Source organism: Oryx dammah, unplaced genomic scaffold (genome assembly GCF_014754425.2).
Source record: "Oryx dammah isolate SB20612 unplaced genomic scaffold, SCBI_Odam_1.1 HiC_scaffold_8, whole genome shotgun sequence".
Taxonomy (NCBI): domain Eukaryota; kingdom Metazoa; phylum Chordata; class Mammalia; order Artiodactyla; family Bovidae; genus Oryx; species Oryx dammah.
In genome coordinates, this window is record NW_024070192.1 from 49538458 (window position 1) to 49550259 (window position 11802).

Sequence of the window (11802 nt, forward strand, 5' to 3'; positions counted from 1 at the left end):
GGGTCTTCACTGCTGCTCACGGGCTTTCTCCAGTTGCAGTAAATGGGGGCTCCTCTTCCACGTGATTCACCAGCTTCTCGTTGCAGTAGCTTCTGTTGCAGAGCACAGGCTCTACATACACAGGCTTCCGTAGTTGCGGCACTTGGGCTCAGTAATGGGGACACACAGGCTTAGTTGCTCTACGGCATGTGGAAGCCTCCTGGACTAGGGATTGAACCTGTGTCCCCTGCACTGGCAGGCAGATTCTCACCCACTGGACCACCAGGGACATGCCAAACATGAATTTTTAAAAGATCTCTTAGACTGCTGTGTTGAAAATGGGCTTGGGTGAGAGAAGAGATGAGAGGGTAAACACAAGGAGACCAGTTAAGAGGCAATTACAGGTATCCAGGCAGTGAGGTTGAAGGGTGAGATGTTGGGCCCAAGATAGTAATTTGAAGGAAGAGCCAACAGGATGTATTGATAGATGGGATTGGGATGTCTGAGAGAATATTCAAGGGTAACTCCAAGTTGGCCTTAGTAATTAAAAGGATAGAATTGCCATTCACTGAGATGAGAAAGAGTAGAACAGGTTTGTGGGGCAAGATCAGGAGCTCAGCTTTGGACCTGTTGTGTTTGAGTTGCCTGTTGGAACCCCAAGTGAAGAGAGAGTTAAATATCTGTCTGACATTAGAAAGAGTCCAGGCTGGAGATATAAACTGAGGAGTCATTAGAGATTGACAGCATATAAAGACTCAAGACTGCATGAGATCTCCAAGAACATGTTCCTCCCCCACCAGAGGGCTTCCAGCATTAAACGTTCAGAGATGGAGAACAAGCAAGAAGACTGAGAAAGTGAAGCCAGGGAGATACGGAAGCAAATAAAGGGAGGGGGGACTTCCCTGGTGGTCCAATGGCTAAGACTCTGCCTTCCCAATGCAGGCGGCTGGGGTTCAGTCCCAAGACTCTGCCTTCCCAATGCAGGCGGCTGGGGTTCAATCCCTGATCAGGGAACTAGATCTCACATGCCACAGTTAAAAGATAGCACATGCTGAAATGAAGATCGAAGATTCTGAGTGCCGCAACTAAGACCCGATGCAGCCAAATAAATAAATAAATATTTTAAAATAAATAAATAAAGGGAGAGGCATGCCAAGAACTCCAAAGTGAAACTCCAAAGAAGCTTTGCTTTCTCAGAAATGCCTTTTGTACCAACAAAATCAACTCTAGCTACTAAAACAACTGAAAAATCAAAATCCATTATTAACCAGCAAGATAACTTTCTCACTCCTAACACTTGGTAAGAACTATAAGTGTTTGAGGAGTGCTTTCAGGTAGATTTTTTTTTTTTGGCCATGCCACTCAGCTTGTGGAATGTGGGATCTTAGTTCCCTGACAAGGGATCGAACCCCTGCCCTCTGCAGTGGAAACACAGAGTCCTAACCACTGGACCACCAAGAAAGTTCCAGAAATTATTTCTTAATGAATAGAGTTTGGGAGTGATGAAAAATACTTTAGAAATAGTAGTAATGACTGCACACAACATAGTCAATGAAATTATTGCCACTGAAATATACACTTTAAAATAGTTTAAATAGTAAATTTTATGTTATAAATGTTTAGGAGCTTGGTTGGGTTTTGTTACATATCTACTTTTCTATGATCTCTTTGAGCTGTCAATGGGCAATGGACAGGAGGTTCTGGGGACAACAGGCACCCTTAAAAATTGATTTAAAAGAATGAATTGGGCTAAAGTATAATAATTAGTGGTTGAAAGTAGATCTCTACCAATGTATGAACATTAGCCTGGATATAACTTAGAAGATATTGCTGAGACCCATATGCAAAAATCTAAGAGAGTAGCTAATAAATATAAAAATTGTTCCCTGAAAATCCATAGGGAAATGGTTCAGGTTTCCCTCCCATATTGCAATATACTCAGACACACTCTCTTAATTAGTACTCAGATCATGCCCTGCACTCTAGGGCAACCTTCCAAGAAAGGGTGCGAAATTAACCCAAATCTTCTAGTTTCTGTGGATATGTAATGAAAACAAAGGTAGGTAGAGTTAAATTCTAGTTAGTAGGCCTCTGTGTGCATTTATTAACTCTGTTCAACTTAGCATTGTACAAACACTAATATAAGGACTTTTTCTATCCTCAATACTCCATCCCTCATTGATCTTAAATTTACATTTTCATTCTTCTGAAACACTAGAGTGCTGATTGGAATTACATTCTGGTACATATGTCTTCGTTTACACGAGTGAGTATCCCTGTGCTACCATATGTGAATCTGGTTATTACTCCTGCACAAGAAATTACCCCCCAAAACTTACTGGCGTGAAACAATGCCATTTATTTTGTTCATGAATCTGCAATTTGGGCAAGGTTCAGTGGGGATAACTAACCTCTGTTCCATTTAGTGTCAGCTGCAGTGGCTTGAAAGCTAGGAAGTAGGAATCCTCTGAGGGTTTGATCACTCACACGCTGGCAGTTGATGCTGGTTGTTGGCTGAGACCATAGCTGGAACTGTCAGTTGGAACGATTACACGTGTAATGTGTTTCCTCTTTTCTCACAATGCTGTGGCTAGGTTCCAAAGGTGAGCAGAGACACAGAGAGAGAGACAAAAAGGGAATCACCCTAAGCTATATCACCTTTCATGATGTAGCCTAAAACAACGCAGTGTTACTTTTTTTTTTTTTTGCTATGCTAGGTCTTCATTTCTTTGTGTGGGTTTTCTGTAGTTGTGGTGAGCGAGAGTTACTCTTCGCTGCGGTGCGCAGTGTTCTTATTGGGGTGGCTTCTCTTGTTGAGAAATTCAGTCTCTAGGGTATAAGGGCTTCAGTAGCTGTAGCTCAAGGGCTCTAGAGTGCACGCTCAGTAGTTGGGGTACACAGACTTAGCTGCTACAGAGCATGTGGGATCTTCCCAGACCAGGAATTGAACCAGTATCCCCTGCATTGGTAGGCAGATTCTTAACCACTAGACCGTCAGGGAAGTCCCACAGTGTCACTTCTAAGGTATTCGCATCACTGAAGCAGTCACAAAGTTTTGGCCAGGTTTAAAGGGAGGGGAAATAGTCTCTGGAAATATTGCTGTGCCCCAGTGTGACTTCTGGCCAAACAATTTACCTCCTCCCTATATTGCAGTATATCTTCAGCCCTTTCTCCAAAAGCGCCATTATGACATCAGGGTCAGGCTTGGAGTCTGGAATCGCATCATATAGGTCAGATCCAGGTGTGAATGAGGCTCCCTAATGTGTTTTCCTTAATGCAGTATCTTCTGACTTGATCACCTGTTCTTTGTAAATATACACTGAAGTTATTTAGGGAAAAGGGAGCATGATACATGAACCTTACTTTTAAAGGGTTCAAGAAGGACTTCCCTAGTGGCGCAGTGGATAGAAACCCCCCCAATTCCGGGGGCACAGTTTCGAAACCTGGCCCAGGAAGATTCTACGTGCTGTGGAGCAATTAAGCCCGTGCACCACAACTACTGAAACCCAAGCTCTGGAGCCCATGCTCTTCAACAAGAGAAGCCACTGCAGTGAGAAGCCAGTGCACCACAGTGAAGAGCAGCCCACTCTCTGTGACTAGAGAAAGCCCGTGAGCAGCAAAGAAGACTCCATGCAATTAAAAAAAGTTCAGGAAAACACTATTTTTATACATACAACATTTCGGAAACAGTTTCCCCACTCCTTGAGCCTGAACATAAATTTGTGATTGCTTCAATGAATGGAATGCAGCAGAAATGGGACTGTGTTACATCTGAAGATGGAATACACACACACACACACACACACACACACACACATATAAATGTAGGGTATGCACATATATATGTATCACGTGTATATATATGTATATAAGTATTTATATATGTAAAGAGAAGGGGAGAAAGAGGAATGCAAATGATAAGGCGAGCTGAGTAAAATGTTTGCAATAGATGAATCATACAAGTATCCTTTGTGCTAGTCTTATTTTTGTAACTTTTCTATAAGCTTGAAATTAATTCCAAATAAAAAGCTGTTTAAAATATCATGCACATAGAATAGGTTCTGAGCATTAATATATTGATATATTTCATTCCAGGGGCAAGTTCTGACTTGACCTATTAAGTTGGGGGCATTAAGAAAAGATCCTTTAATTCTCCCTTTGCCCAGATGTCTATAAGAAGATGTCATCACCTACTACACTTTAACCTACATTCCTCAAATCTCATTTCTTTAAAGAGTTATTTTTGGAAAGATCCCTATCTGAGAGGGGAGATTTGGCCTTGTTGAAACTCAGCTTTTCCATGGTCTTTGCATTCCCTACATACTATAGGCACCTGTAAGTTGTGGCTCAGAGAAATTATTGAAGGGTGCACCTCAACCAGAAAGATACAGGGATTAACTCTCTTGAAGAACCATCATTGTGCACCCAGAGCACAAGCTCTAAAAATACTGGCTGCCGAGAAACAGCTTTCTCATGTTTCCAGTTTGAAAAGGACACTTAAATAGAACTTGGGTGCTTTTCACCAGTGTCATAATCCCCAAACAAGCAAAGAATAATCACTAGTAAAAGTCTCAGTTTAGGAACTGTTAGTACCTCCAAGAAGCACATGCAGGCCATTTAATAAATTTATTCATGGCCATCATGTATACAATTTTATCATTCAAAGCTGGGACTTCTCTGGCTGTCCAGCGGTTAAGAGTCTATGCTTCAAGTGCAGAGGGTACCAGTTCAATTGGGGGACTAAGATCCTGAAACCTCTGTGGCATGGCCAAAGAAAAAAATATTTAAAAACTAAAAAAAATAATAATAAAAGCTGGGAACTCTCAGGCAGTCCAGTGGTTAGGATTTCATGCTTCCACTGCATCGGGTTCAATCAGGGAACTAGGGAATCAGGGAATCAGATTCAGTCAGGGAACTAAGATCGTGAAACCCATGTGGCACATCCAAAAAAAAAAGAACTGATTATTCTGAAATCCTTGGACCAACATCAGATGTTTTATCACCATAGCAAAGACATAGAGAGTTCATTTATAAGATATGTAATCAAGGAACATCCTCTTAAATTAATTGCTAACATTTATTGAGTTCTAATATGTGTCAGATACTGGATTAATATTTACATACATTGTTAAATCATTTAATCTTCACACTAGCTCTATGAGGCATATGTTATCATTATCTCCATTTTACAGAAGAAGAAAAAGTTAATCAAATTTAAATAATTTGCCCAAAGTCAAACAACTAGTTGCTCAGTTGTGTCCGACTTTTTGTGACCCCCTGGACCATAGCCCACCAGGCTCCTTTGTTCATGGAATTCTCCAACGAGAATGCTGAAGTGGGTTGCCATTCCCTTCTCCAGGGGATTGAACACAGATCTCCTGCATTGCAGGCAGATTCTTTACCATCTGAGCCACCACCGTATCTTTGACAAAAAGTCTGTATAGTCAAAGCTATGGTTTTTTCCAGTAGTCATATATGGAAGTGAGAGATGGGCCATAAAGAAGGCTGAGCGCCAAAGAATTGATGCTTTTGAATTGTGGTGCTAGAGAAGACTCTTGAGAATCCCTCGGACTGCAAGGAGATCAAACCAGTCAATCCTAAAGGAAAACAGCCCTGAATACTCATTGGAAGGACTGATGCTGAAGCTCCAATACTTTGGCCACCTGATGGGAAGAGTTGACTCACTGGAAGAGACCCTGATGCTGGGAGATTGAAGGGGATGGCAGAGGATGAGATGGTTAGATGGCATCACTGATTCAATAGACATGAATTTGAGCAAACTCTGGGAGACAGTGAGGGACAGGGGAGCCCAGAGTGCTACAGTCCATGTGGCTGTAAAGTCAGACACGACTTAGTGACTGAACAACAACACACAAAAACCTACATCTGAAATCTTGCCCATAACCTCCAGTTACACTATGGATTATAAAATAAGGTAAAGTGGGAAGTGAAGCATGTTGCTACTTTGTGAGTTATTATTTGTGAGAACATTGGTGAGCTTTGCCCGCACATATGCTGAACAATTTGTTCTTTGATAAGTTAGCCTTATTTCTCATGGTGAGTATGCTTAGATAACATCTTACTGTTAGACTCATAGACCAAGGACTTAGTCGATTCATAGGAGCAAGTCAGTCTGACCATTCTTTTGGGTCCTAGAAAGACCACGCTTAAGTGGTAATTATGTTCATTTAGTAATTCATTTATTTAACAAACATTTGTCAAATAATCATTTTGTATAAGAAATCAGGGTGTGTGATGACACTGCCTCAGATTTGTTATCTGCCCATGAAAGGCTTCCCAGGTTGACACTAATCTTAATGCAGTCACCTCAATTGAGGAAATTTTAAGTTTACAAACTCCATTTTATCACGTTGATCAGCCTCTCACAGACTGGCTTATGTTAGTAAAACGACCATGAAACAGAAGACCTTTGTTTCTGACCATGATAGAATAAAAGGGGCCGGATTTACCCTTCTGCCATAGACAATTAGGAAACTAAACAAAATATAGAAAACAATTATTTTTAGGCATTGGACAATAGACGGTCCAGAACTGACATCGTTGAGAGAAGAACAAATGCTGTGAGTTCTACCGTTGCCCTGGCTTTATGCCCACGGGCACATTCTGGATCATAAATTCTGAATGTGGCAGAACACAGCAGTCCCACCGAGTTGAGGAGACAGAGATTGGCGTTCATGGTCCCTGTGGTAGCTGTATGTTGCTAGACTGAATAGCAAAATGAAAGAAGGGATGTATTAAAAGAACTCCGAAAGTCTGCACGGGGCTTTGATTCTTTGCTGGATATGAATGTGGTCCAGAATGATAGAGTTAAATTCCAGGAGAATGAGCATGGAATAATCAAAGAGATATAACTGAACAATTCCCAGGGCTCATACCAGGCTAGGAAATGTTCTGACCAGTGAGAAAAGAAAGACCTCATTGACCACTCAAGACAGTCAGGAGAGACCTCAGAAATGTCAAACATTACCAATTGATCTGTATTAACTCTATAGTAAGCTATGCCCCAAATCACTGCAGATGGTGACTGCAGCCATGAAATTAAAAGACGCTTACTCCTTGGAAGAAAAGTTATGACCAACCTAGATAGCATATTCAAAAGCAGAGACATTACTTTGCTGACTAAAGTCTGTCTAGTCAAGGCTATGGTTTTTCCTGTGGTCATGTATGGCTGTGAGAGTTGGACTGTGAAGAAAGCTGAGCACCAAAGAATTGATGCTTTTGAACTGTGGTGTTGGAGAAGACTCTTGAGAGTCCCTTGGACTGCAAGGAGATCCAACCAGTCCATTCTGAAGGGGCTCAGCCCTAGGATTTCTTTGGAAGGAATGGTGCTAAAGCTGAAACTCCAGTACTTTGGCCACCTCATGCGAAGAGTTGACTCACTGGAAAAGACTGTGATGCTCGGAGGGATTGGGGGCAGGAGGAGAAGGGGACAACAGAGGATGAGATGGCTGGATGGCATCACGGACTCGATGGACGTGAGTCTGAGTGAACTCCGGGAGTTGGTGATGGACAGGGAGGCCTGGCGTGCTGCAATTCATGGGGTTGCAAAGAATCGGACACGACTGAGCGACTGAACTGAACTGAACTGAACTGAGACTTGTTTAACAAAACTTTAAAACAAGCTTTCAAAAACATCAAACTAATTTGAAAGTAACCCTAACCCGTCTGGTAAAACAGATGCCCAAGGTCTTCAAGGGAAGACTACAAAATTCAGGCACTCAAGACTGTAACATCCCAGCATCTGATAAAAAATGACCATATGTACCAAGAAGCAGGAAAAAGAATAGCCGAACAGTCAACAGAAACAGAAATGATAGAGATGATGGAACTGGCGGACAAGAATGATAAAACAACTATGATAAATATACTGAGGTATTTAAAGGAAAACAGACATAATGAGAAAAGAAATGGAAGATATAAGGACCAAATAAAACTACTAAAGGTGAAAAATATAATATCTGAAAGGAAAAATTCAACATGGCAGCTAGCTTCCCCCAAAGCAAGCGATCAGAGAGAAAAAAAATGGCAACAAAAAGAGGGCACATGCTTTTTACGACCTAGTGTATTCCTCTCCTATTTGCGGTAATCTGATCTGTGTTGGTTTAGTCACTCAGTCGTGTCCGACTCTGCAATCCCATGGACTGTAGCCTGCCAGGCTCCTCTGTCCATGGGATTCTCCAGGCAAGAATACTGGAGTGGGTTGCCATTTCTTCTTCCAGGGGATCTTCCCAACCCAGGGCTCAAACCTGCATCTCTTCGGTCTCCTGCATTAGCAGGCGGGTGTTTATTGACTCAGCCACCAGGGAAGTAATAAATTAACACAAAGTTGGTGGCTTAAAACAATACAAAACTTATTCCTCTACAGTTCTGTAGTCCAGAGGTCTGACATGACTGTCATCTTGAGGATACCTGAAAAGCCTTATGCAGAGGTCCAGATAGTGAGAGATTGAAACCTTCTGCTAGCACCCAGACTGTTGCCAAGCATGCAAGTGAATCACCTTGGAAGTGAGTCCTCCAGCCCCAGTCAAGTCTTCAGATGACACAGCCCTGGCTGATATCTTGACTGCAACGTCATCAGAAACATTAAGCCAGACTCCCCAAGCTAAGCCGCTAGATTCTGCCCCCACAGAAATTGTGTGAAATAATAAGGATTGTTTTAAGTTATTAAAATGTAAGATAATGTGTTTTCCAGCAGTAGATAATGCAAGAATCTCTTCAATAAATATTACTGGGACAACTGGATAGCCATATGGAAAACAAACAAAACTCTCCCTAAACTGATATAGTCATACAATAGGATACAACTCAGCAATAAAAAGGAATGGACTCTTGATCCATGTGATAATATGGAAGAATCTCAAAAATGTTCCGCTGAGCAAAAGAAGCCAGGCATGGAAAGTACATCCTGTATGATTTATTCATGTGAAACTGCAGTAAAGAAAATTGATGATGATGGAAAGCAGACCAATAGTTGCCTGGGGCTGGGGGTGAGGGCTGAAGGAGGAGAGGGAGTGAAGGTTGGCTGGGAAAGATGAAAGGCAATTTTGGTGTGATGGAAAAGTTCTATACCTGGATTGTAGCTCTATAGGTTCTAAGGGTGTATTTGTTGATACTCACTGAACTCTACACTTGAAATGAGTTCACATTATATAAATTGCAGTTATGTAATTAAGACTCTTGAGAGTCCCCTGGACTGCAAGGAGATCCAACCAGTCCATTCTGAAGGAGATCAGCCCTGGGATTTCTTTGGAAGGAATGGTGCTAAAGCTGAAACTCCAGTACTTTGGCCACCTCATGCGAAGAGTTGACTCATTGGAAAAGACTCTGATGCTGGGAGGGATTGGGGGCAGGAGAAGAAGGGGACGACAGAGGATGAGATGGCTGGATGGCATCACTGACTCGATGGACGTGAGTCTGAGTGAACTCCGGGAGTTGGTGATGGACAGGGAGGCCTGGCGTACTGAGATTCATGGGGTAGCAAAGAGTCGGACACAACTGAGTGACTGAACTGAATTATAATTTTATAAAGTTTACTTCAATAAAGTTGAATTTTAAACTGAAAAAAAAAATCCCATGAAGAAAATATACATACCTAAATGGTTAGTGCCTTTATATAGGATAAATTTCTTCCAGGATATATGATAATGTTAGTCTCTGTTAAGAATTTCCCAGGGAGAGGGACTTCCCTGGTGGTCCAGTGGCTAAGACTACCCTTCCAAAGCAGTGGCCCCAGGGTTTAATCTGTGGTCAGGGAACTAGTTCCCATACGCCCAACTAAGAGTTTGCGTGCTATAACTAAAAGATCTTGCACACCACAACAAAGATCAAAGATCCCACATGCCGCAACTAAGACCTGGCACAGCCAAATTAATTAATTAATTTAAAAAATTTCCTGAGGGACTTCCCTGGCGGTCCAGTGGCTAAGACTTGGTGCCTTCACTGCCAAGGGCCCAGGGCCCAGGTTCAGTCCACTGGTTGGGGAACTAAGATCCCACAAGCCGTGTGGTGTGGCCAAAACCAAAAAGAAAAATTTCCCCTTCCAGCATCTAGGAACCTGGGAAACTAAATTAATAATCTGAAGTTTTTTTCATCAGCACGTCCCCTTGTTCTTCCTCTCATTATCACTACAATTACACATTTCTGGGAGTACTTAACTGACATCTTTCTCTCCCCTTAGACAGTTAAGCTCCCCAAGGGTGGAGCCTGGCTCTGTTTAACTCACTTCTGCATTCCCAGAGTCTAGCATAGTGGCTGGCACAGTGTAAGTACTCAATATGTATCTGATACATTAACTCCCTACTTCATTCAAGGTACACACGCTCATCCTATAAACACAACATCTTGTTTTCTTTCACCCTTTTATCCAACAGGCAGAGAAACTAGGCACTCAGATACCTCTGCCAAGGCCTTTATAAGTGTTTCCTCTCCTGTCCCTTTCTCGTCCCACTCCCCTTGCCTATCTCATCTCTCTTCTTCTTTTTTTTTTTTTTTTTTAATTTTAGTTTTTCAGCTGTGCCATACAACATATAGGATCTTAGTTCCCAGAGCAGGGATCGAACCTGTGCCTCCTTCTTGGGAAGCACAGAGTCTTCACTGCTGGACCACCAGAGAAGTCCCCCATCCCTCTTCTACAACTTGCTCGCTTCTCTACTGGTAGATGGTACTGGAGATGCTGCCCTCGGTTTCGGTGGCCGTCCTCCTTAACAATCTTGTCTCTTCTCTCTAATCTGGCTTCTCCGCTCCAGTCATGCTAATGTGAACCCTTTTCCTGCACACAATTCTTCCTTTTTCACCATCTTCATAACTTTGCCCATGCTATCCCTTCTGCTGAGAAATCCCAATCCCGCTTTGCCGGTCCATCATATTTGGCCTGTAAATTTTTTATTTCAGGAAATTATTCCTACCTAACACTTCTCAATCTCTGTGCTCTGCTTCTCACCAGCCCTTTGGATTCAGCCTGAAATACGGGGACTTGTGCACTGATGGGAATGTCACCCACTTGTACTATGATGATGGATTTGTATGAAGTTATGATACTTTCCACTAACTATAAATGCCTTCCAAATGGCATGTGCTTGCTTCTTTCCCTTGTATCTGTTTTCCTTTTTTTAAAAAAATTATTTATTTATTTACTTACTTTTGGCTGTGCCGGGTCTTTGTTGCTGCTCATGCTTTTCTCTAGTTGCGGCGAGTGGGGACAACTCTCTAGTGTGCGGTACGTGGGCTTCTCATCGAAGTGACTTCTCTTGTTTTTGCTCCTGGGCTCTAGAGCACGGGCTCAGCTGTTGTGGCACGTAGGCTTAGTTGCTCCACTCACGTGGGGATCTTCCTGGATCAGAGCAGGAAGCCATGTCTCCTCCATTGGCAGATGGATTATTCACCACTGAGCCACCAGGCAAGCTCCTCCGTGTTGTTTTTTTTCTTCTCTCCAATATTTTAATTTTACTTTTTAAAAAATTGTTATTGTTCTGAGAATCTTTTTTAAGACCACCAGGGAAGTCCTGATTTTCCTTTCTTATGCAACTATTCAGGACAGAGTTCTGCACAGAGTTGCACTCCATCTCAATATATTACAGTTTAGCAAATGAAACACCCACCGTGGGTAATTCATCCCAAGTGCAGGCATGGAAAGAAAGCCAGGTTTGATCCAACTGAAACAGCTTAAGTGAGAATGTCTTTTCTGAGTTCAGGTTCCTAAATGCATCTCTTTTCTGTGGCCTAGGAGAATCCCATTTTTTGTCAATGGGGATAAATAAAGATTCCTTGAAACATACTCTGGTAGGTAGCACAAATAAACCATAT

General features: G+C 42.2%; 1 long non-coding RNA gene across 1 annotated transcript; it reads right to left on the minus strand.

Annotated features, from left to right (window-relative positions):
- Window positions 1-2318: 2318 nt before the first annotated feature.
- On the minus strand, window positions 2319-11246 carry LOC120866422. The gene is made up of 2 exons (XR_005721655.1): window positions 11138-11246; window positions 2319-2569 (listed from the first exon to the last, which is right to left on the minus strand). It is a non-coding gene; the product is annotated as an uncharacterized LOC120866422 (long non-coding RNA).
- Between the last annotated feature and the right edge of the window lie 556 nt (window positions 11247-11802).